General features: G+C 33.2%; 1 protein-coding gene across 5 annotated transcripts in view; it reads left to right on the plus strand.

The window, feature by feature from the left end:
• Nucleotides 1–27047, plus strand: part of RANBP17 (RAN binding protein 17) — a 311774-nt gene that overhangs the window by 118278 nt on the left and 166449 nt on the right. The window lies entirely within an intron of this gene.

A 27047-nucleotide genomic window follows, 5' to 3' on the forward strand; every position in this document is an offset into this window, starting at 1 on the left:
TACGTTAGCCAAAGTGATTGTTTTACAATGAAAATTAGTGTTTCCCATTGTTACTAGGATAAAGACCAAATTTTTTCCATGGCTTATAGCATCTGCTGAAGAAACTCTCTGTCTCCCTCTCCTGTCCTATCCTATACCAGTTTCCTTTTCTTTTTTAATTTCTTTTCTCTAGGTACTCTGGCATTTTTTCAGTTCCAAAATTCTCCAGATACTTTACCAGGGCCTTTTCATGTATTGTTTCTTCTCCCTGGAATGATCTTTCTCTGTTCTTTGCCTTGCTAATTCCTACACTGTTTTCTCTGGACTGCCTTCCCTCATCCTTCCTTCCTATCTTAGGGCCTCCAGTTATATGAAGTCATATTACTTAGTCTTTAGTCTTCAACGCACTTATCACACTGTGATTATTCACAGCTAAAATTAATGTAATTATGTGTCTGTCTTGTTCACCATTGTGTTCTCAGCACCAAGCATATTTTGTGACAGTCAGTAAATATTTGTGAAATGAAATAATAAATGAGTATATTATGTCTTTCAATTATCACAAAACCCCTGAAATTTATAATTTCTCTTTGAGAGGCTATTAAATTCCTTGGGAAAAATTTAGTAAAGAATAATGATAATAGTTGCCATTTATTGAGCAACTTTCATGTGCTTCCTATTCACTATGCTACCCTACAATGTAGAGGTAGACTTATCCTAATTTTTATGTGGGGAAACTGAGGCTCACAAGGGTTATTTCACTTGCCAAGAGTCATACAGCTAGTACGTGGGAGAGCCATGATTCAGACCCAGTTGATCTTTCTCTAGAGGCTCTTATGTTCTTACACTTTGTGTTACAGCCTCCTAACCAGATTATTACTGGGAAAACTGCAATTTGTAACTTTACCACAGGCTTTCAACTAATTTTTCCTTTTTACTCCAAAGGGATTAAAGTTAGTATCTATACATACTAGCTCATATATTCATTATTTGTTAATATTTACATAATGATTGTGAAAATACATGTACTTCTTGGATTAACAAACATCTATAAAATACTGAATGCTGAAATTTAGTAATTTGGTTTGGATCTTTGAAGGCATGCTCTAGAATAGTTATGCAAAAATTACACCAAGGCTACAAATGAACTTACTCCATTTGGCATTCAATTGTTTTCTTAGTTGTCGTAGTTTTGATCCTAAGTTGAGAAATTACTCACATATTCGAATTAAATTATGGAATGTTTCACATTTTCTCTACCTTAGAACATGTAGTAAAATTTGGATGGATCTTTAAGAGTCTGTTTCTTAAAGAGTTTATCATACAGGGCAAGGCACTGCTTTGAGAAACTGCAGCTTAGCTTCATTCTGTTACTACTGCATGGTTTAGGAGTCTTAAAGATTCTGCTATTTCTATGATAAATCAGTATCATGAAGAATTCATTTTTGTCTTTTCTTTCAACATCGGTAAACTCATTTCTGCCATGAAGCATCTTATCTCCTTGTAATGCTCTTAAAGGGAATTACCCTTGATATTTTGGTAGATCTAAACACTTTCCCCCTTCTCCTATTTGTGAGCTTTGCAGAGAGCATTATAGCTCTTTTCTGGAATTTTCTACATTTTAAAAATCCCCTTTATAAAAAACTCATCCACTTGTACATACAATATAAATCTGTAACAGAAAGACAAATATCACATTATATCACTTATATGTGGGGTCAAAAAAAAGATACAAATGAACTTATTTACAAAACAGAAATAGACCCACAGACATAGAAAACAAACTTATGGTTACCAAAGGGAAAAGGGGGGAGGGATAAATTAAGAGGTTGGGATTAACACATACACACTACTATATGTAAAATAGATACCCAACAAGGACCTACTGTATACCACAGGGAACTATACTCACTATTTTGTAATAACCTATAAAGGAAAAGAATCTAAAAAAGAATATATATATGTTCATATATATATATATGTATTACTGAATCACTGTGCTGTACACCTGGAACTGATATGACATTGTAAATCAACTACACTTCAGTAATGTTTTTTAAAAATAAAAAATAAGAAAAACAGCAAAAAAACACCCTAGAATCTGAAAAAAAAGAGTCTGTAAAGCATTTGAACTAACCCCAGTAAGATCATATTATAATTAATAATAATAATAATATTTTGGTCATCAAGCCTTGCTTCATAATAATTTCACACTTAAGTTTAAGTGCTAAACTTTGTAGCTTCATATAGTGATTTTCATTACAGAGATCAATTTTATTATTTGCCATTTGAGCTATATAGAAATATAGACTACCAGACCTAGTAATTCCTGTTTATTTTGTAGAATGGGAGGTGAGAACTAGAATTGAGGAAGGGATTTTGATTTCATATAAATTTATCAGCTATTAATTAGTTAGCCTATTAGATTTTTATAGTAGCTATTGAACTTTTGCAGCCAGTCTTAATTTTTAAGGTAGCATTTATTAGCTTCTATTATCATCTCACCCTATCATCTCATTCACGTAAAATGGAGTTTTTTGCTTATTGATTTTTTAAAAATAAAAACTAAGTGATACCCATACATACAGAACATTGAAATTCTAGTCTTGCCCATGAAGAAAAACAGTTAAATTAATATTAGACATATATGGCACTGCAAATAAAGCTAAACAAATTTTTATAAATAAAAAACAAAAATTTACTGTGTTTAGTACGGCAAAATAGACATCATGAAATCCTGGAGTTTGCTAATTATCTAAAATAAAACTTTGTGTATCTATAAAAAAGACTAACATGATATTTTTGAGTATAGATTCTTAAAAGAAGTAAATCAGTCTTGGAGAAAATAGTGTTTTTAGAATTCTTTTTTGAAAACATCAATAAAGATATTTTATACCTATGGAAAACTTGATTGGAACATGTTAGAGACGTATCAAATACTGGTCTTTGGAATGCCAGATAATTTGGGCTCCAGAAAGATATATTCTTTTAAATCACCATTAGAGTAGCTATAATATCTGAAAATAATTTAATGATTTGGATTGACACTGCGTTGTTGACATCCTCCTTATCTACTCTTAAGCATTTTTAGAAATATTCTAGAACTAACTACTTTGCCCATGAAAACAAACTTTTGATCATTGATCTTCCCCAAATCAAATTCAGCGGGGCCATGAAAATAATCAGTTGTAATTAGCATCTTTATTATTATAATATCTATTCCAAAATGATTTAGACTTTTGATACCTTTGTCTCTCCCACTTTTGCAGAGACTTTCTTTGCCTTGTGTACAGAAAAGAGGTAGCTAAGTGGAGAATATGCATACCTGACTTTTTTTCCTCTCCTAAGAAAGGAGAATTCATCCACTGCCACTGTACCTTTTTTTTCTTTTCTTTTTTGTCTTGCACAGAAGACTGACATCTTCCTGTGAAGGGCTTGTGGCAAACCTATCCAAGTCGGGTTTCTTCCTCCTTGAGAACGATCTGACCCATCATCATCTGAACCAGGGATCACACTCTAAGGGTCCAGGTGAGGGCAAGTCAGTCTATATGTTAAGCCAATTTCTTTTCTGGTCAGGTAAGTCACACTCAGGCATTATCTCACTCAGCATCAGTCAGCCTTAGTTTTTTGAAGCTTCCTAGACCTCAGAGAGATATACAATTCATCTATCCATCAATTCTAGGACCCACCTAAACTATTAATGATTAATCACATCATTTAAAAATTCTCTTTGCTGAATAATGTAATCATTTCAGGATACTCACTCATTTTAAGTTCCAGAAATCTTAAAAGGAGTATGTGTGCATGGTGAGAGAGAAAGACATATTGAAACAGGTATTTCTAGTTGCAGTTTTAGTGCTGATCCTTGTTTCCATTTTTATTGAACTTGTAAGAGTTTAGAGCAACTTAAAATCAATCTAGCAGATATAATCTTGTACCTTTGTAATTTTAATAGCTTTTAACTGTGTTTGTAGATGTCTTGAATCCAGTGGCGGATTCAGAATATTAGAACTAACATTTACATGCATGGTCATCATGAAAGTCTTCGTTGGTTTGCCATGGATTCTTTCACTTAATGTCAGAACGATTAAGGGCAAAGACAAGAATTTCCCTGTTCTGTATCCAGTTTCCATAAGCTAGTTATAAGCAGACATTTATGATTGCTCCTCAAGCAAGTGGTCTTAGCTAATTGAAGTCTGACTTTGCACCTTGATGCTATATTTTAAGCTGGGAGGTGAATTAGGTCTGTGGCTATGAGGCTATTTTCAAGACAACTCATTTTTCAAAAGCTTTTTTTAATTGGGGGGAAAAGATCTTCCTTGTATTCTGACATTGATAATCTATCCTTCAAAATGCACTTGTAGGGACTTCCCTGGTAGTCCAGTGAGACTTCGCCTTCCAGTGCAGGGGGCGTGGGTTTGATCCCTGCTCGGGGAGCTAAGATCCCACACGCCTCATGGCCAAAAAAAAACCCAAAACATAAAATGGAAGCAATATTGTAACAAATTCATAAAGACTTTAAAAATGGTCCACATCAAAAAAATCTTTTTAAAAAAAAAAGAATACAATTAAAATAAAAATCTAAAAAACAAAATGCACTTGTACATTATATATAATTTGTTTTATAGGTGACCCTTTATATACTATAATAAATTACTTGTCAATCTTATAAAACATTAATTTGTTGCATCTTGATAATGACACTGTATGCATTTAATTGTGAGGAAAACAGAAGTAGTTTTACTCTGATATACCTTGTCTCTGCCGTTTGCCAACACAAAGATAGGAATAAATTGGGCTTTTATTTCCTTCCATTGGCTAACTCTCCAGGTGACTCATAAGTTATAAACTGAAGTTAATATACTTCAGTGAAGTTAATACACTTCAGTTTGCTACAGTAAAGAATGACTCCTACTTAGTGGGAAAAAGCAGTTGTCTTCCTCCCTGAAATTTTGTCAGCCAAGAAGCTAAATGGTTGTATTACCCTTTAATATTGGCTTTTTGAGATGCATTTTTTGGTGTTTATTACTCAAAAATGTCAGTACTAGTTTTGAGCAAGAGAACTTTTCTTTGGCTGGGAAAGCAACTTTTTCAAGCATTTATTATTCAGAACCGCCTGATATTTTATGACTGGAACCTAAATAAAGTAGTTGTTTACTTGATTCTATAGCAGTACAATTAAATTAGTATGGGCTTACACACAGAATTTGTTGAATACAGATCCTCTGTTTTTTAATCCCCTTATGTTTAGTGTAACGTGTGCAGAAGAACTGAAAATATTCACTGGTGTTAAAAAATATTTCCAAGATAATCTGTCTTGAACAGGAAAGTTATTTATTTAACTCTGCTTCAGATGCTAACAAAAAGTTATTTCCCACTAGATCGTAAATGTTAATATGATTAGGTTCCTATATGTGCACTATATGAGTACATGAACATATCCTAACCCAATCCTATAAATCTATAAATTAACTTAAATATTTAGAAATCTGAATTACCTTACTTAACCAGGAATGTCATACACATTAAAATGTTTATTAAGTATTAGAATCTGCATTGTAATGAAGTCAGTGGCCATGTTTCAAAAGGCTAGGAAGTAACACAGATTTCCCATGCTGCTCTTGGGCTGGGATAATCAACTACATTGTTGAGGAATTGTAATTTTGAAGAAATAGCAAACTATGAATGAAACTTGAGTATTTGACTGCCTTTAGAAGTATGTATATATCTAAAGAGTATAAGTTTTAAAATAATACCTTATATTTACCCTTCTCTTACTCTTTTGCTTATGTAACCAGTAGTTTTTATGTAGATGCATATGTGAATTTTAGACATTTCCATATTTATATCAGTGAAATCATTGCAACATCTGTTTTAATAAACAAATGAACTGAGATTTAGAGATTTAAAAGACCAGTTTTTAGTCTTTAAAATATCATAATGGTGTCAGCTCTTAATTATCTACACAGAGACTTAAAGAATTAAATGTATAGATTTAGATTACCCATGATAACATTTCCATTCTACACCAGTTAACATATTTCAGACACCTGGTATGTGTAATAAGGGACATGCTAGCTCATTTCCCTTACTATAAGCAAAACAAAATTAGAAAGGCAAATGTGCTATGAAAAATAAGTAATTGATGAATTCCAGAACCACATAATGTGACTTTTAGATTCTTCCGTGCATTGATAGGATTGTTCTGCCCTTTCTAAGAAAAAGGCATGCTACTGACCCCACTATAAGCTTCAAGTTATCTTTTAAGTAAAGTATGTTAAGTTTGGAACAAAGCATAGCTTAGACATAGGCATTATAGAGATTACATACTGAAATTGGGGGTTCCTTTCCTTATTCTCCCTTCCCAGTTAAGATTTGATTGCATTACTCAAATAAGTTTTAACAGTAAAATCATGTTTTGTGTTTCTTTGTTTCCATTTTCTGTGTCCTCTGTAGGACCAAAAAACAAAAACAAAACAAACAAAAAACAATGAATGTCATTCTTCTAAGAAACCCTTTTAATGCATCCAAGATGTCAGAAACAGTCCTTTCATGCCTCCTGAAGAGTGGCAGCATGAAATTGTATAGGAATATTCTACCTAGCTTTTCTTTTGGTGATGTCTTGCCATTAACTCATAGAAATATGTATTGTACTATTATCCCTACTGTACCTTCAAGTAATTGATTGGATTGCCTGTTGGCTACTAATGTCTTACATTAATAACCAGAGAATATTTCAGAAAGGTGGTGCCTGCTTCATAAAATGTATCTGTGGTTGCTAAAATCTTATTTGGCTTGAAACAACTAAATTTAGTAGACTCTAAAATTGTATATTGTTAGAATATGATACTTCAAAAAACTATGATTTACTTTCAGTTCTGAAAATATTCAGAAGGGTTTGTTATCTCTTGCAGACCTTTCTGCAAACTACTAATGGGATGAACACAATATATCACTTTTATAATAGTGAGCTATTAAAGGCAAGCATAAAGCAGTCTGAAGCCCATAAGTGCTGCCAACAGCTCCTGCTTTAATGAATTCCCTTTTAGATGTCCATTAAATGCTCGTGGCAAATGTACTCATAATGGAAATGGCAAATCTAAATGGGTAGATATGAATAATCCATGGAGTTTAAATTCTGTTTATGATCATCTTCACATTTAGTTTTCAAGACAACGCAGTTTAGTTTTCATTACAGTTTGGAATAAAGAGGACAGGGAGTAATTGATTGCTTCAAGCAGATTAAAACCAATGGTTTTCTTTTCAAAGAACCAGTTCAATGCAGTAATTCCAACTTTAGACATTGATTTAGGGTACTCAACACAAAATGTTTTGTGCTGTGTGAACTTTTATATAGAAAGACTAGTATTACTTTTATTTCCCTATATATCTATACAGTGAAATATAGAGGTTGTTAGTAGCATGTGCATGACTTAATAGTGATCTATATTAAGTCATTTTGATATTATTGCAGTCATATAATGAATCAATGAGATTCCCGTCATCACTGTAATATTGTTTGTAACCCATTAGCACAGAGAAATTATAGCCCATCGTACATCATTACTGTGATTGAGGCTTTATTACCATATTCTCAAATTGCTTGCTTGCTGTAAAACTAAATAGACACAAGACAACTATAGGTGGGTATAGGCTATGCATTATTGTGCTACAGTAATGAGGGATTATTGTACAATAAATGGGTGAAACTTATGAGGAAAATAAACTTAGTAGTAATAGAAAACTGGAGACTCTTTTTGCTTTTTTTATTACTTAAAAGGTCAAATATATTTGTTACGCTCACGTTATTGTTTATATATTACATGAATCGTAGCCTTTAAATATTTTGTAAAGATTTTTTTTTCCAAATGTATCTTTTCGAAGTCTGTAGTCTAACGCACTTCCAGTGCTCAGGGCTGGACTTGGAATCTGCCTTTTGTCACTTGCGAGATTAGAAATTTTACTGCTGCTAAGCTTGACATTTTTGTGGGTGGGTAATACCCTTTAAACTTCAGGCTATTTTTCAGTACTCTATATATTTTATTAATAGTGTGAGTAGGTCAGTAGTCTTCTGACTCTTCAGTTGAAATAATAAATGTATGAATGCAACAATATTCTAAGCAATGAAGAGAGGTAAAATATGGAACAATTGCCTGGGGCCTGATTGTAAAAGACCTTTGATGTCTCAAAGAGGGAAATGGAAGAAATATATTGTCTCTATATTAAAGAAAAAAAATCCCTCGACACTAAAACTTGTTAGTTAAATTGTGCATATGTTCATCCTCTCTCTGTTGAGTCTTGTTTATGAGTTATAACATTGAGACCATTATTTAGAACAGTAAAAAGCCCAGTGCGTTGACTTTTGGGCTAAGATCATTGCTTGGATTGAAAGTTCTGCTCAATGCAGAGTGGCTTTCTGATCTCTGGTTCATTGTGATTTGGCACCATGACAATTTAAATAACAAATAACAGTATAAAACAAAAAACAGAAGCTGGCATAAATATATTCATGATTATAAAGCACTATACCTATAAATTCTTAGCTAAAGCAATAATAACCACCTGCAAAGTTAGAAATGACAACATATTCTTCCAAGAGAGATAACTCTGTTCTTAGGTTATAATATTCTCACAAGCCACTTAGGCATTACTCTAATGCCTATCATGATGTAATTACCACCCTCTTTGTAAGTCATAGTTTTTATTTATAACACATATAGTGGTTGTGGTGGTATAAAAACTGAACACTTGTCAAAGTATGTCTTAACTGCAGTGAGACATACTCCGTGAAACGAGAGTTCAGAATTGGCTGAGGGGACATAGGGCTAAACTGTGCCTCACCTAACTCTAGTATATTCTTAAAATGTAAGAAACTGAAAAGCCTCCTAAATAACTGACTTCATTCCCTGCTTGCCAGGTTACACAGCCATTTTGAACTATATGAATATTTTTGTGACTTTCTCTTGATTCACGTCATCACTTCTTGGGAGCACTTTCTATGTTAAAAACAAAGCGAAGAAGCAATACAAAAGCAAAATGCCAGAAATAAGAGAGAGGTAACGTTTAGAGACGTTAGAAAGATGTATTTTAAATCTTTGAAATCATCTATCTGTGACTCATTTTACACTTAACATAATTTCAAGCAGGATTTGAAGTTGTATTAAATTTGTTACCTGCTTCCAAATCTTTTGGGGAACATGGGAGAACATGAATAAAATAACTTTTGTTGGTTTTAATAGTCTAGTTGGAGAGATACTAATAAATAAAAAATTACAAAAATAATAGTAAACAATAAAAATAAGCATTAAGAGCTAAGAAGAAAAAGTGAGATATGGGAGATAGGGAGTGCTAGGTGGGGTTGTTTTAATATAGGATATTTATAGAAGGCCTTTTTTTTTTTAATTAACTTATTTTTTTGGCTGTGTTGGGTCTTCGTTGCTGTGCGCGGGCTTTCTCTAGTTGTGGAGAGCGAGGGCTACCCTTCGTCGCGGTGCACGGGCTTCTCATTGCAGTGGCTTCTCTTTGTTGCGGAGCATGGGCTCTAGGCGGCACGGGCTCAGTAGTTGTGGCTCGTGGGCTCAGTAGTTGTGGCTTGCGGGCTCTAGAGCACAGGCTCGGTATTTGTGGCACACGGGCTTAGTTGCTCAGTGGCATGTGGGATCTTCCTGGACCAGGGCTCGAGCCCGTGTCCCCTGCATTGGCAGGCAGATTCTTAACCACTGTGCCACCAGGGAGGTCCCCAGAAGGCCTTTCTAACGAAGTGACGTTTTAGCAAAAATCTCATTAAATTGCAGAACTACCATAATGGTATCTGTGATAAAATACCCCAGAACAGTGAATACCGAGTTCTAAGACAGAAGCATGTTTGGTGTGTTTGCACAACAGCAAGGCCAGTGTGGCTCAGCGAAGTAAGTAAGGGACAAATAATGAGAAATTAAAAACAATGCCTTAGTAATTTTTAAGATTTATAATAATGAATTTAATACCATTAAAGATTTTTTCTTTGGCCAGGTTTTTGCTCTTAGAGAGGTAGTTCAGACTCAAATGATGCTTTCAATAGCTTTCTTAATATATTGTAAATGACTTACTTTTTAACTGTTTAAATATACTTCTAACATATTCAGTCTATCACATATATCTTCTGTGGGGATCTAGATATTTTTGATAAGTTATGTCAAACTCTCAGAGTGTGAGCCATGGACTACCCTATATATTTAAGAGCTTATAATTTGGGAATATTTGTACTTTTCGTGCTGGTATAGATAGGTTTTCAATTTATTTCTAGCACTTAGTAAAAACAAACATTATTTAATGGCCCTTCCAAAGTAGTCCAGAGCTCCATTAAAGCTTGTGAAGTCTTGCTATTTTATTTATTTGAGTTATAGACAAATTGAAATAGATGAGATGTAGAGTTTGGGGGATCTTTAATCCTGTAAAAGGGGTCCTTGAATTGAAAAAAGTTTTGAGAATCATTTGCCTTCTTCTAAGGCAGAAGGTGTGGAAGAAAAGGAACCAAACACGGGAAAACTGAGGTAAAAAGAAGACTCTAAGAGAAGTCTGAGGTTCCAAGAGAGAGAAGAAGCTAAAAATGTATATAAGTTAAGTTTTGACACAGAGAAGAGGAAGCTGCTAAGAATTTTTCTAGTTGTATCCTGCATTAGTTATGTGTTGCTGTGTAACAGATTACACATGTAATTACTAAAAACTTTTATGAATCTAAGGACTTAAAAACCCCTTCTAACTGATGGATTAATGGATGGATAGAAGGATGGCAAGGTATGTAATGATGCAAAATACAGCAACTCTTTAATTATAAAATCTAGAATGTGGATATATGGCTGTTTATTGTACAGTTCTTTCAACTTTTCTATATGTTACAAATTCTCATAATAACATGTTATCCTTATAATACTACTTCTAGCTACTGCTTTTCCAAATGCAAAGTGACATGTTGTAGTGGCAAAGAATTGGTAACTTTTTCTCCCCAGCCTAAACAACATGCACAAGTTATTGTTAGTAGTTAGCATCTTAGCAAGCCTAATAGCATCTAGCTCTTTCTGTCCGTATAATATGCTTCCTTTTAAAGGGAAGCAATGATTATACCTCTGGCATACTCCTGTATATGACAAGAGCCTGAATCACAAAACATATTTAAACAAAATATTTGTTATGTAACAGCAGCTACCAATTAACTTAGTGTCTGCAGTGTTTCAGGCAGTGTGCTAGGTACTTCTGTTCTCACTTTAATCCATATAAAAATCCAAAACTGTAGGAAATTACGGATGAGGAAACTATGCTGTAATATTTTTGCTTCTTAGTGGTGGTTCTTGTAAAAGTCTGTTTAGTATTGAAAATCAGTATATATAGTTTTGGATTCTAGTGTATTATCATCATTAATTAGTATAGTCTATGAAAAATGCCTATCATTTTTGCTTAGACCATTTGCAAAGGCCATTTTGCAGTGATCTTTCATAGGGTCTTATAATTTCTTGAACCTCCCATGACTCATGTGTAGTTGAAAGAGCCATATCATTTGGAATCAGAAAGCTATGTTTTAGGTCCCAGCCACATCTCTTAAAAGCTTTGTGACCATATAGGGAATGTGAGTGAAGAATATATACAAATTCTTTTTAACTATTTTTGCAGTTATTCTGTAAATCTGAAATTATTTGTAGATAAAACAGAAAATAAATAGCTTTGTCACTCCTCTAAGCCTTAGTATACTATTTTTGAAAGTAGGAAGACCTGTACCTAATAATACCAGAGGAACCTAAAGAGAGCCTGAAGTGTGAATGCAGATACAGATATCTCAAACAATTTTCAGCCCTATTGTAGGTATTCAGTAATTTTCACACATAGTTAAATGCACAGCACGTGTTCATTGAGAGCGGCAATATGATCTTGTAAGAATATCCTCAGTCTTGGAAAGCCAGCTAACTAGATTCGGATATTAATTCTCTCACTGGATGACATTGAGCAATTGACTCAATCCTGTCATTCCTCAATTCTTCCTACAATGGTATGAAATAGTGGAAAATATTCAATATCTAAAGGCATTCAAGCGATCCCCTAGAAAGCTACTGTAAAAATTCAGGGTAATATATTACATAATATTTACTAAGCAGCGAGCCGTTTCACTAATTGTTGTCACCCATTTGCTTCATTTATGTACTGTGATTTCTCAGTTTTTTTAATCTTCACTGGGCACAAAGCAGCATCTCCCAGAAACAAATAAAGAAGCCAAACTACCACCCCGCCTTTCACAATCTAACTTGTGATAAAATATGAGAACATATTTTTATTTGTTGAAGGAAGTCTTATATATCCCAATTGAAATCATTTTTGAAGTACATCATCATATACAGATGCTATACTTAAATACATTTGTTGTTTTCAGTGTTATTGAAATATTTGTGGTGAAAGAGATGATTAATTAATGCTGGTGAGTTGTTTGGATCAAAGAGGAGTTCTCCCTTTGCTAATATTTTGAGGATGAGCAGGAACATCAAGAATGATTTTAGTACAGTAGCACTCACATTTGAATCATCTTTGGATTAAAAGGTTCTAACTAGTGTCTTTTTTGCATTGCTTTTCTTAATTATAACTATAAATCAAAACCATATAAAATTACAGAGAGCTAAATGTTTTGTAAGAACCATTTAATGACTGTAATAACCAGTCTAGAGGGAGGCATCATCTTTTTGTCAGGGAAACCAAAGTCACAGAAAGACCCCTACTCTTAAATTTTTGCTTTGTCTGAAGGGAGTATATATTAAGGTGTTTGGAGAAATAGTTACGTAAAGTCTTTTCTGCAATATTTTACAAGAGGATATAGTACTTTGCTTAAAATAAACTAATAATAAGACTGTAGCTAATGGACACAAAAGTGGATGAATATGGGATGACTTCAAAAAAGAGATATAGTTGATGTTATATATTGACTGGTGACTGCTTTCCTGTACTTAGCATTAAACAGTTTGTACCATGCAAATATCGACCTCTATCAAATGAGTGACTACAGTATTTTCATACAGATGTTCCTATAATTACTTTTTAATAAGTAAATCTTTTTGAGGCAAATACATAAAATGAAGTATTCTTCTTAAAAAACAAAAAACCTAAGGTCACTCTTTTCTTAAAACATTTTATTCTGAAGATTTCAGGAATATACATAGGATAAGATAATGGTTTCAGACTGGTTTATAATTAACTGTTTCTTAAATAAATCTTACACAGAAGTAAATAGTTCTGATGGAAATGAGGATACAGTGATTGCAGGGAGCCAGATGTTCCAGTGGCTCATTTCTTACTGTCTCTGTGGTGACCCTGACGTGTCTCTCTGGCATCCTAAGCCTCTGAGGAGTGCATTTTGAGAACTGTGGACATATGTAGGAATTTGTAATTCTTAGGCCATATGCTATTCCTTGGGCTATTGAACAACTCTGCCTGGCTGTCACTGTTACATTACATAGGCTAGCCACTAGCAGCTATAGTTGTTCAACAGGAATATGTATATTGCATAAACAAGTTATTGTTAGTCAGCATGTTTGTCTAATCAGTACTAGTAATTAGGTATGTCATATGGGCTCAGACACTTCTGATTCTCAATTTCTTTATTGTATGTAGTGAGAGAGAATTGGGTTAGGACAAATCAGAAGCTCCTTCCAAGCACCTACCATTCTGTCATTCGATAGAGAGTCTAGAACTTCCCTTACATGAGGTAGAGAATAAGTCTTAGCCATAGACCATAACTCTGAGGGATTTAAACTCAGATTGGCGAGATAAACCTATCTCACATAAAATGAACAGAGACAATCTAGTAACAAAATGTTAATAAATTGTTCTGGACTTTAAGAGCCAAAATTATAAAGAGACAAATGCATGTAGAAAGGATCTATTTTTAAATTCTTAATTAAAAAAAAAACCCTGTTTGAGGATTAAGTTAAATAAGTTATCTAAGTTAGATAAACCAGCAAATTATGCACTTACGTATTGCCTACTAAGAATTAGAAATCAGTGCTGTTGCTCTGTTTTGATCTTAAACATGGTCTTCCAAGCAGGTGTAGGAAGGTGTTATTTTTTCTCATGCTGTCTATGAATATTAATATTATGACATTTTTACTTTAATGCCTCCTGTGAAACCTGTATTCTTACACATCTAATGAGCCAAACTGTAGCTTTAATAGCTCATATAAATTCAATTGGCATATGGCTTGAACATCAAGATTATAGAGTGACAAATTTTTCCTAATTGTTTGTGAGTACAAATTAGTATTTTCTTAAGTCCATTCTTAAAATGTATTTTTAATATAGCTATAAGGTCATATAGATATATTTCGGCATATTAAAGAAATATTTTAGTAATCTTTATGTTGAAATTTTATTTTACTTTACTAGCAGTTTTAATTCATTAACTCTTATTTTTCCTTGCAATAATAATGTATTTCCAAACCATTATAAAATTTGTAGAGAATCTTATATTTAATATTTGACTGTAATACCCAATTTGGGTTTTGCTTTGCTCACAAAGGTAGAGAGAAATCCAAATTTACTCATAATAAAAGTATTAGAGAAACTGTCAATAAATTTACTGTTATAATTGAATCATACGATATCTAAATTGTTGATAATATGATCTGCTCGTTGAACAATAGTGTCTGGAGAAAATGATGGATTAATTGACTGATGGCTAAAGTTTCCCTCAAATATAATGGTTTACCCAGTTTGATTTGATTTGTGTAAAATAACTTTCTCTAATAAACAATTTGCTCAGAGGCAATAGAAGAAATGAATGGTTATCAAACCAAACTTAATTAGTCTATCCTAGATTGATATTACTTGGGGAGTCTTCGTTTTAATTGTGGAGGGCTGGATACAAAGAGTTTGGTTCATTATTTTTTCCTGTATAAACACTATTGTGTAACCACCTATGGAATAATAACATGTGAATTCATTTTAATAAATGCTTGTAAAGTGAATTAGCTAATTATGCCAGGCTAAAAATGATTCCTTTAATTATTTTGGATATTTAACTGGTACTTCAATTTTATTATTGTTAGTCTGTAAATGTGATTTGTATTAGCTCTGCCAAACTAATTATAATGTATAACTTAACAATTTGAACAGTTTTATAATGCTTATAATGTTCTCTTGTGCAAGAGAAAACATTATTTCTAGTTTGCATGAAGATAAAGGTCTGACACAAATTTAGACCAAAAGAATGGCTGTTTGTGTTTAAATAGAGAATTTTTAAAAACCCTAAATATCCAATATAGTGACTGACATCATTATATGTATGAGAAGAAAGAACATATTTCATTCAGGAGAAGATAAAACCAGTGAAACCAGTGACTCGGTTTATCTTAAGATAGTATTAGTTTGGCACTTGAAGACATGATGTAGCATAAGAGATTTGATTATTATTTTACAAGGTAGAAGCATTTTCTTCATGACTTTACCATAGACAGAAAGAAGAACTCTATCCACATTCTCAGAAAGATTTATACTAACAACTCATTATGAATGTTAAAAACAATATACTTCTTTTTTTAATTTAATTTTTATTTTATATTGGAGTATAGTTGATTTACAGTGTTGTGTTAGTTTCAGGTGTACAGCAAAGTGATTCAGTTATACATATTACATATATCCATTCTTTTTCAGATTCTTTTCCCATATAGGTTATTACAGAATATTGAGTAGAGTTCCCTGTGCTATACATTAGGTCCTTGTCGATTATCTATTTTATATATAGTAGTGTGTATATGTTAGTCCCAAACTCCTAATTTATCCCTGTCCCCACCTTTCCCCTTTGGTAACCGTAAGTTTGTTTTCGAAAAGTCAATATACTTTGTAATCACTTCCACTTAGCAAGCTAATTCTAATTGTCTTTGAATCAGAAGTGAATCAGAATTTTTAAAAAGGCCTTAGTAGTGAAAAATATAGCATTTTTATTTAGTTTTTCTGGGAAAAAAGCAACTACCATGATCAGGACACAGAATAGTTCCATCACCTAGGAAAAACTTTCCTCATGCTGCCATACCCTCTCCCATTCCTAACCCCTGGCAACCACTGATGTGTTCTCACTCACTATAGTTTTACCTTTTTCCAGAATGTCATATAAATGGAATCATATAGTGTTTGACCTTTTGAAACTGGCTTCTTTCACTCAGCATAATGCCTTTGAGATTCATGCATGTTTTTGTAGTATCAGTAATTTGTTTCCTTTCTGCCCCTCCCCAAATTAGCAACACTAATATCAGGTTGTCACGTTAATATAAATGATCTACCCATATGGAAACTTAGTTTCTCCTTCAGCATATCCCCATCATAACTAGAATTTGATTTTTGCCCTTATTCATGCATATAGTTCTGTCTTTTTTAATGTCTGTATTGTAATTTTATGGATGCATTATACTTTGTTTAACCTGTCTCCAACACAGATGCATAGATTTTTTAAGATACTATATTCAAGGCTACAGTAGGCATTCTTGTGCATGTCTTTTCTGCATGTATATCTTCCAATAATTCCTAGAAATGAAATTTCTGGGTAAAAGAATGAACACAAAAATTTGTATGGATTACAGTTTGCCTTCCCAAAAATGTTGAACCTATTTGTACACGCTCTTATTTTGCTCTGTCGTTATCCTTCTTTGTAATCTTTGCAAGTCTAGTGATTGAAAATATCTCACTTTTAAATTGTATTTCATTAAATATTAGTGCATTTGAACTCAATATTGTTTAAATGTCAGTTGTCTCCAATTTGATCTCTATATTCAGTCCAATACTAATTAAAAAAAAAAAAAAATCCCAGCAAGGTTTTTTTGTTTGGTAGTTTTTTTGTTTTGGGTGGTTTTGTGAGGGTGTTTTTAGGGTCTGTTGTTATTTGCCATTTTAATAGGATTATAGTGTATCTCATTTTAGTTTTAATTTGTATTTTCTTAATGGGTAATGATGCTGAACATTATTTCTTGTACTTAATTGTTTTCCATGTGTCCTCTTTGGAAAAATGTCTGTTCAAGTCTTTTGCCCATTTTAAAATCAGGTCATTTGTTTTCATACTGTTAAATTTTGAGGGTACTTTATAGATTTTGGATACAAGTTCTTTGCTGGATATGCGATTAACAAATGTTTTCCCTCAATGTATAGTTTGTCTTTTCATTTTTTAAGTGTCCATTAAAGAGCAACTGTTTTTAATTTTGGTGAAATCTAATTTACCTTTTTTTTTTTATGGATTATGTTTTTAGTGTCATGCATAGTTAAATGAGCAATGTGAAAGAATTCTTTGCCTAATCCCAGGACATGAAAATAGTCTCCTAAAAGTTGTATAGTTTTGGGATACAAAACTTTTGGGATATCTTTTTTCCATCTTTTGCTTTAACCTATATTTAAATGTAAATGCATTTTACCTTAATATGGGTTTCTGGTAGACAGCATATCATTGAGTCCTGATTTTTTTGTCCATTTTCAGAAGCTCTGTCTTTTAATAGGTATATTTAAACCATTTACACTTATTGATATTTGGATTTAGGTCTACCCTTTTCTTGTTTTATGTTTGTTTCCTCTACTTTTAATTCTGTTTCTTCTTTCCTGCCTACTTTCAGATTATTTAAATATTTATAGTATTCCATTTTATTTTATCTATTGAGTTTTTTACTATAGCTTTTCAAATTTGTTTTCATGATTACTCTAAGGATTATAATATGCATATTTAACTTTTCACAATCTATTTAGAATTAATATTTTACCACTTAAAGTGGAACGTAGGTCCTTTTATCCTCCACTGTTTGTGTTGTAGCTGCATTACGTATTACATCTACATACATTGAAAACCCCTAAGATAATGTTATAATTTTTGCTTTGAACCATTAAACATATTTTATAGAATATAAGAGGAAAATTCTATTTATCTTGATATTTACTCTCTCTTCTTTCGTTCGTGATGTTCCAGGTTTCTCTCATATCATTTCCCTTCTATCTGAAAAACTTCCTTTAACTTTTCTTACAGAGCAGTTCTACTGACAATGAATTCTCTTAGTTTTCTATCATCTGAGAATGTCATTTTCACCTTTTTTCATAAAGAAGTTTTTTTTCTGGACATAGAATTCTAGGTTGACAGTTTTAGCACTTTAAAAATGTTTCACTTTCATCAGACTGCATGGTTTCTGATGAAAATTCCACAGTCAGTTAAATTGCTATTCCCCATCATTTTATGTGCTATTTTTCTCTGGCTGCTTTCAGAATTTTTTTCTTGGCCTTCAGTTTTCGCAGTTTGGTTATAATTGTATAGGTGTGAATTTCTTTATGTTTATTCTTCATAAATGTGTAGGTCTGTGTTTTTTGCCAAATTTGGGAAGTTGTCAACCATTACTTTCATTTTTTTCTTTCTTTTTTCATTGAGGTAAAATTCACATGACGTACAATTGAGCGTTTTAAAGTGTACAATTCAGTGGCATTTAGTGCATTCAAAATGTGCAAATACTACCTCTCTTTAGTTTCAAATATTTTTCGTTGCCTCAGAAGACTATTCTGTACCCATTAACTCACTCTCCATTCTCCCCTCTCCCATCCTGTGGCGATAACTCTAATCTGGTTTCTGTCTCTGGATTTGACTATTCTGGTTATTTCATATGAAAAGAACCATGCAATATGTGTGACCTTTTATGACCGGCTTCTTTCCCTTAGCATAATGTTTTCAAGGATCATCCAAGTTGTAGGATGTGTCAGTACTTTGTTTCTTTTTATGACTGAATAATACTCTGTTTTATGGATATGTATATACACCACATTTTATTTATCTCTTTATCAGTTGACAGACATTTGTGTTGTTTCCTTCTTTTGACTGTTATGAATAGTGCTGCTATAAACATTTATGTACAAGTTTCTGTGTGGATATCTCAGAGAGAAATAAAATGTATATATAAAATATAAAATAAAATTAAATATATATATATATATATATATATATATATATATATATATATATATATATATATATATATATATATATGGAGTTGCTAAGTCATATGGTAATTTTTATGTTTAACTTTTTGAGTTACCACCAAATTGTTTTGCACAATGGCTGCACCATTTTACGTTTCCACCAGCAATGTGCGAGGGTTTCTTTTTCTCCATATCCTCATTAACACTTTTAATTTTCTGGTTTTTTTATGTATACATGTATATTTGGATTATATATTATGTATATAAGTGATTATAACCATCTGGTGTGTGTGAAGTGATCTCATTGTGGTTTTGATTTTCGTTTTCTTAGTGACAAATCATGTTGGACATAGTTTCTTGTGCTTGTATATCTTCCTTGGAAAAGTACATTCAAGTCTTTGCCCATTTTTTAATTGGGTTGTCTTTTTCTTGTTGAGTTGCAAGAATTCTTTAAATAATCTTGGTACTAAACCCTTATCAGGTACATGATTTGCAAATATTTTCTCCTTTTCTGTAGGTTGTCTTTTCACTTTCTTGATGATGTCCTTTGAAGCACAAGTTCTTAATTTTGTTGATGTTCAGTTTATCTATTTCTTCTTTTGTTGCTCTTGCTTTTGTGTGAAATCTAACAATTCATTGCCAAATTCTGAGGTCATTAATATTCTGTGTTTTCTTCTAATAATTTTATAGTTTTAGCTCTTATATTTAGCTTATTGCTCCATTTTGACTTAATGGTGTAATCCAACTTCATTCTTTTGCATGTGGTTAACCATTTATCCCAGCACTATTTGTTGCAGATATTATTTTTTCCCCTTTGAATGACCTTAGCACCCTTGTCAAAAATCATCTATCCATAGATTTTTGGGTTTATTTCTAACTCTAAATTCTATTCCCTTGGTCTATGCTATGGTCTGAATGTTTGTGTCCCCCCAAAATTCACATGTTGAAATCCTCATCTCCAAAGGTGGTAGTATTGGCAGGTGGGACTTTTAGAAAATACTTAAGTTCTGAAGACAGAGCCATCATGCATGGGATTAGTGCATTCTAAAACAGCCTCCACAGAGATCCGTAACCACTGCTGCCATATGAGGATCTGGAAGAGAGCCCTCATCAACCCATGCTTGCACACTGATCTTGGACTCCTCCCTGGAAGCCTCCAGAACGGTGAGAAATAAATTTCTGTTGATTATAAGCTCTACCCAGCCTGTGATAAAAGCCCAAACAGACTAAGACAGTCTATACGTCTCTCCTTGTGCCAGTACTGTACTGTTTTGATTATTGTGGCTTTGGGGTAAGTTGTGAGATTGGGAAGTGTGAGTCCTCCAACTTTGTTTTTCAATATTGTTTTCGCTATTCAGAGGCCCTTGCAATCTTATATGAATTTAAAGATCATCTTTTCCATTTCTGCAAATGAAGGCAATTGGAAATTGTATTGAGTCTGTTTCTTAACAATATTAAATCTTTTAATCCATTAGCATGGAATGGCTTTCCATTTAATTAGGTATGTAATCTCTTTCAGCATTGTCTTGTAATTTTCAGTGTATACATCTTTCACCTCCTTGGTTAAATCTATTCCAAGATATTTTATTCTTTTGGATGCTATTGTAAATGGAATTATTATCTTTATTTCCTCTTTGCATTGTTCATTGCTGGTGTATAGAAACCTAACTGATTTTTGTGTATTGATTGTGTACCCTGCAACTTTGTTGAATTTGTTTAGTAGCTAGTATATGTTTTCTGAACATTGTAGTATGTTCTCTTTATAGAATCATGTCATCTAACAATAGAGATAGTTTTATTTTTTCCCTTTGCAATTTGGATGTCTTATATTTCTTTCTCTTACCTAATTTCTGTAGGTAAAACTTTCAGTACAGTGTTGAATAGTAGTGGTAAAAGTGGGATCCTTGTCTCATTCCTGATCTTAGGGGGAAAGCTTTTAGCCTTTCACCATTGAGTATGATGTTAACTATTTTCCCCTTTGATTCTGTCAGTATTTGCTTCATATATTTTGAAGCTGTTGTATGGTGCATATGTGTTTATAGTTTTTATATCTTCTTGTTGATTTGACCCTTTAATCAATATATAATGTCTGTCTTTGTCTCTTGTAGCAATATTTTGATTTAAAATCTATTTTATCTGATATTGGTATAGCCACTCCAGCTATCTTTTGATTATTGTTTGTATGGAATATCTTTTTCCATCCTTTCACTTTCAATCTATTTGTGTCTTTGGGTCTAAAGTGAATTGCCTGTAGGCAGCATGTAGTTGGATAATTTAAAGTCATTCTGGCAGTCTCTGTCTTTTAATAGGTGAGTTTAATCTATTTACGTTTAAAGTTGTTACTAATAATGAAAGACTTAGTTCTGCCACTTTGTTGTTTGTTTTCTATATACCTTATATCTTTTTTGTTCCTCAGTTCCTTCCATACTGCCTTCTTATGCATTTTATTGATTTTTTTCTAGTGTCAGTTTTGACTCCCTCTTCAATTCTTTTTCTGTAAATTTTTTATTTTCTTAGTGATTGTCATGAGGATTACAGTTAACATCCTGAATTTATAACAATCTAGTTTGAATTGATACCAAGTTAACTTCAATACCATACATGAACTCTTCTCTTATTCAGCAGCTCCTGCCTTTTATGTTGCTGTTGTCACAAAATACACAAAATCTGTATAGAATATGCCCATTCACATAGATTTATAATTATTTTTTAGGCTTGTTTCTTTTAAATCATATAGACAATAAAAAAGAAGAGTTACAAACTGAAAATAAAATAATATTAGCTTTTATGTATATACCTATGTGATTAACTTTACCAGGGATCTCTATTTCTTTATATAGCTTTGAGTTGTGGTCTAGTATCCTTTCAGTTAAGCCTGGAGGAATTTCTTTAGTATTTCTTGTAGGGCAGGTCTACTAGTGATGGCTTTTTATTTTTTTTAAATCTGGGAATGTCTTAATTCCTCCTGAATTTTTGGAGGACAGTTTTGCTAGATATAGAATTCTTGGCTGACAGCTTTTTTTTTTTTTTTTTTTTTTTTTTTTTTTGCTGCATTGGGTCTTTGTTGCTGTGCTTGGGCTTTCTCTAGTTGCGGCAAGCGGGAGCTACTCTTCATTGCAGGGCACGGGCTTCTCGTTGCGGTGGCTTCTTTTGTTGTGGAACACGGGCTCTAGGCATGCTGGCTTCAGTAGTTGCAGCACGCAGGCTCAGTTGTTGCGGCACGTGGGCCCTAGAGCGTGCAGGCTTCAGTAGTTGCAGCATGCAGGCTCAGTAGTTGCAGCTCACAGGCTCAGTCGTTGCGGCACGTGGGCCCTAGAGCGTGCAGGCTTCACTAGTTGCAGCATGCAGGCTCAGTAGTTGCAGCTCACAGGCTCTAGAGCGCAGGTTCAGTAGTTGTGGTACTCGGGCTTAGTTGGTCCGTGGCATGCGGGATCTTCCTGGACCAGGGATTGAACCCGAGTCCCCTGCATTGGCAAGCAGATTCTTAATCACTGCGCCACCAGGGAAGTCCCTGTTTGACAGCTTTTTTCTTTCAACATTTTAAATACATAATCCCAGTGTCTTCTGGCCTCCATGGTTTTTGATGAGATCAGATGTTAATCTTACTGAGGATGTCTCATACTTGACAAGTTATTTTCTCTTATTGCTTTCAGGATTTTTTTCTTTGTCATTGTCTTTTGACAGTTTGACATAATAATGTGTCTCATGGTGAATCTCTGTTTATCCTGCTTCAAGTTCATTGAGCTTCTTGGATATATAGATTTGTGTGTTTCATCAAATGTTGGAAGTTTGGGGCCATTATTTTTTCCAGTATTTTTTTCTGCCCTTTTCTCTTTCTCTCTTCCTTCAGAGACTTCTATAATGTGTATGTTGATATGCTTAATGGTTTCTCATAGGTCCCTTAGGTGTTGTTCATCTTTCTGTGTTCTTTTTCTTTCTACTCCTTAGACTGAGTACTTTCCAATTGCCCTATTCTCAAGTTTACTGAGTCTTTCTTCTGCCTGCTCAGATCTGCTATTGAACCTCTACTGAATTTTTTCATTTCAGTATTGTACTTCTCAGCTCCAGAATTTCTATTTGGTTCCATTTTACAATCTCCCTTTTCTAAATTAACAGTCCCTACCTAAGTGTTTATATAGTGTTCTCCTGATTTCTTTTAGTTTTTTATCCATGCTTTCTTTTAGCGCTTTGAGCATATTTAAGACAGTTAATTTAAGTCTTCATCAAATAAGACCAATGAATGGGCTTTCCTCATGGATTGTTTCTGTCAGTTTATCTTTTTCCTATGAATGGATCATACTTTCCTGTTTCTTTGTGTGTTTTGTGGTTTTGGTTTGCTAGTACTTTGAATACTGGTCTACTTCTCTAATCTGCCCACTATCCTTTACTTTGCAAAGTCTTCAAATAGCTTCTCCATGCTTTCTGTGCAGGATTTATATTTGTACTCAGTGGGAGAGACAGGTTATAGTTTGCTTGTTTCATCTTGCCAGGATCCAGAACCTCTCTAAACCATTCTTTTTTTTTTTTATAAAGATGAATATTTAATAGTGATGAAAGGTACAATCCACAAAGAAGATAAAATCATCATAAACATTTACGTTTCAAAAATACCAGAGAAATTTATAAAGTAAAATCTATTATATAAACACAAAGATGCACTGAGAAAGCCTCAATAATAGTGGAGATTTCCCCTTGCCTTTCAAAAAATCAGTAGGTGAAATAGATAACAAATAGATAGGGATATGGCAGATATGAAAAAGCATTGCAAGTCCAATTTAATAAATGTGCTTTGAACTTCTAAAAATATAAAACGTATTGCATATTTTGAATTACATATTTGAAATTCTTTTTAAACCATTCTTATTGTAAGCTATATGTCCCCCTGCTCTAGAAAAAGCATGCTTGATTTTTACAGACTGTTTGGAATATAGTATGTGCCCAACTAAGTATTTACTGATTGATTATACCACCCAGTTGTTAAGGGCATGTGATGTTAATAAAGAGATTTATCTGCAGTTTTAGGTAAATGTGCATTAACAAAAGCAGGTAGCTTTCTGAGTTTCCATTTGAAATGAACCTCATACTTGCATGTGTATGTATCTTTGTATATCTCTATGTCTTTGTAATGATATGTACCATCTTGTACCATCTAGATTTATAAGTATCTTATTATTATTTGTATACATTTTCCTCTAAAAACTAAAAAGCCATCATAAGATTTTTTTTATGAATAATGACTAATGGAAATATCATTTGATGTTTAGTAAAAATGAATCATCTTGAAATTTATATGCTCACAATAAACATGACCATTTAAGCTTCATTTCATCTGAATAAGCACTTTAAAAGTTTGAGTGCTTATTCTATTAAAGAAATCATGTATATATATTTATATCCCAGGGACAGAGAATAGTGAAAGTATTTTATGACCATTTTTAAAGAATTACGTGATTTTTTTTTTTTTGGTAGAGCATAGAAAAGTTTATCTTATCCACTAGAACATAAGTACAAGTTGTAAATTGATGTTAAAATTAAAAGCTCATTAGATTACAGATTTAGGTATTCATGGCCCCATTAATGGAACTTTGGGATCAAGAAAGAAATATATGCTCTAGTCCCATTGCATAAAAAGTGGGACACATTTTATACAGTCTGATATTCCTTATTTTTGGGGGGTGGGGGGCGCTCTGTTGGGTCTTCGTTGCTGTGTGTGGGCTTTCTCTAGTTGCGGCAAGCGAGGGCTACTCTTCGTTGTGGTATGCGGGCTTCTCATTGTGGTGGCTTCTCTTGTTGCGGAGCACAGGCTCTAGGCATGTGGACTTCAGTAGTTGCAGCACATGGGCTCAATAGTTGTGGCCCACAGGCTCTAGAGCACAGGCTCAGTAGTTGTGGCGCACGGACTTAGTTGCTCCGTGGCTTGTAGGATCTTCCCGGACCAGGGATCGAACCCATGTCCCCTGCATTGGAAGGCGGATTCTTAACCACTTCGCCACCAGGGAAGTCCCTATACAGTCTGATATTCTAAAAGGCTTTACAAATTTCAATACTATCTCTAATCTTAAAATTAGTTTGATTATGTTGGATGTATAGTCATGAGGAAATGGTTCAGATAGTCATAGAAACTTGAGGTGGAATCTTCCTTAAAAATCCCCTAGGATATGGTACCAAGCCAGGGGTCTTCCCTTAGTCTGCAATTCCATTAATGTTTGAATTTAGCATTTTGATGTTCTAAGTGATGGCATTTCTTCAACTTCCCCAGATGATTTCTCATAACTTAATATATTTTCCTGGCATCTAGCTTTCTCTAGTAAATCAACTCTTGACTATTTAGAAAACAAATTTATTTAACCTTTTTTCTTTCTCCTCTGGCTCTAGAATTACTGTTGAGCTGTTGCACAGTTTCTTAGCACACCATTAAACATGCAATTCAAACCACTGTATTCCAATATTCAGTTTGGTTTAATTCATTCTTTATTGGGCACTAATATTGTGTCAAGCCCTATGTTCTAGATACCAGTGAAATAGGAAATGCGATTTCATACCAGATCCTGAGAAATTCTGGTTAATAAGTGAGACGTACACACAAATAGTTATAAACATTCCATGCAACACATACAGTGGCATCAAGATTGGATGTTGTACAGAGGAGATGGTTTATTCTGTCTGGGTCAGGAATGGGGGATGGATTCGTGATCTAAATTTTGAAAAGCCACAGAAGAAAATGGAAATAAAGCCAAATATAAAGTAATTTTGAAAAAGCATCATGGTGATAGAGTGATTAAATAGAAAAGGAGATAAGAATAGGCAGATTTACCATGATGCTGTTGAAGCTTAAGCTTTGCAAAAGGGCCTACCAAACCTGCTCTGCCCCTCCTTATAAGAGATAAGTAACAATATTTTTGTCAGGGATATAAAATAAAAGAGAGGAAAAATCTTACAACTTAGTAGATAGACAAAATTTCTAAAAGATGACTTGAAAAGCTGAAGCATATTGGTATTTCTCCTTTCTGTCTTTACCAAAAAAAAAAAAAAAATAGCCCTTCTGTATGCCAAAGCAAGCAAATTCTATTTATTAGAAAACCAAATTTCAATAAGATAGATTATCTTAGAATGTTCATATTTGTAGGGGACTTTAAATGAAATTTGGTTAGTTCAGTCCTATCATTTTACGGGTGAGGAAACCAAGATCCAACAAGATTAATTAAAGAAAACAAATCTGTTTGCCATTTTTGTTCTTTTTTCGGTATACTCAGCATCCCTCTCTCTTGGGTATTTCAAAAGAAACTGTTAGGGCAAATATATTCTCTTTTTTGGAATTACCTCTGCTGTTTGCTTGTATCTGTAATCTGAATAAATATAATGTTGAAGCTGGAAAAAGTCATGGAGATCAGCTGTTCTTAAAATTTTGAGGAGCAGAAATCATTTTGAAGATTGGATAAAGTTCATTCCCTATGCCCCATTCATTGCCCCCGGACTTAGGTGAGTAAATAATTCCTGCCATAGATGGAGAAACCTAAGATTCAGAAACAGAGAGAATGATTTTTTTTCAAAATCCCGAAGTGGCCAATAGCAGACAAAATTAGAATGGTCTACTTATACATTACCCCTAACAGTTAACTTTTTCAAATTGTAATAAATTGATAAAATAGTAGTTTGTTTCCTGTTTGTCTCACCTCTCCCCTCCCCCACAAATTGAATGTAGAAATACTAGTATACCTATCTGGAGAGTTAGTTTCTTCTTCAGAATATCGCCAACATAATTAGAACTTGATTTTCACTCTTATTCACACATGTATTTTTGCCTTTTTAATGGCTACATTTTATTCCAGTTTACGGATGCATCATACAGTTTAACCTGTCTCTAATATAGATACTTAGATTTTTAAAAATATTATATTCAGTGCTGCAATAAACATTCTTGTGCTTATCTGTTCTATATCTCCAACAATTTCTAAAAATTAAATTGCTAGATGAAAGAATAAACATGAAAAAATTTTTATGGACTGCAATTTGCCTTCCAAAAAGATATAACCAATTTGTACCTCACCAAAAAAATAAACAGTTGTTATTTTTCTGTAACTTTGCAATTTTTATAGTTCTTTGTAATCTTTGCCAATCTGGTAATT

The sequence above is a fragment of the Eschrichtius robustus genome, chromosome 2 (genome assembly GCF_028021215.1).
Source record: "Eschrichtius robustus isolate mEscRob2 chromosome 2, mEscRob2.pri, whole genome shotgun sequence".
NCBI lineage: Eukaryota > Metazoa > Chordata > Mammalia > Artiodactyla > Eschrichtiidae > Eschrichtius > Eschrichtius robustus.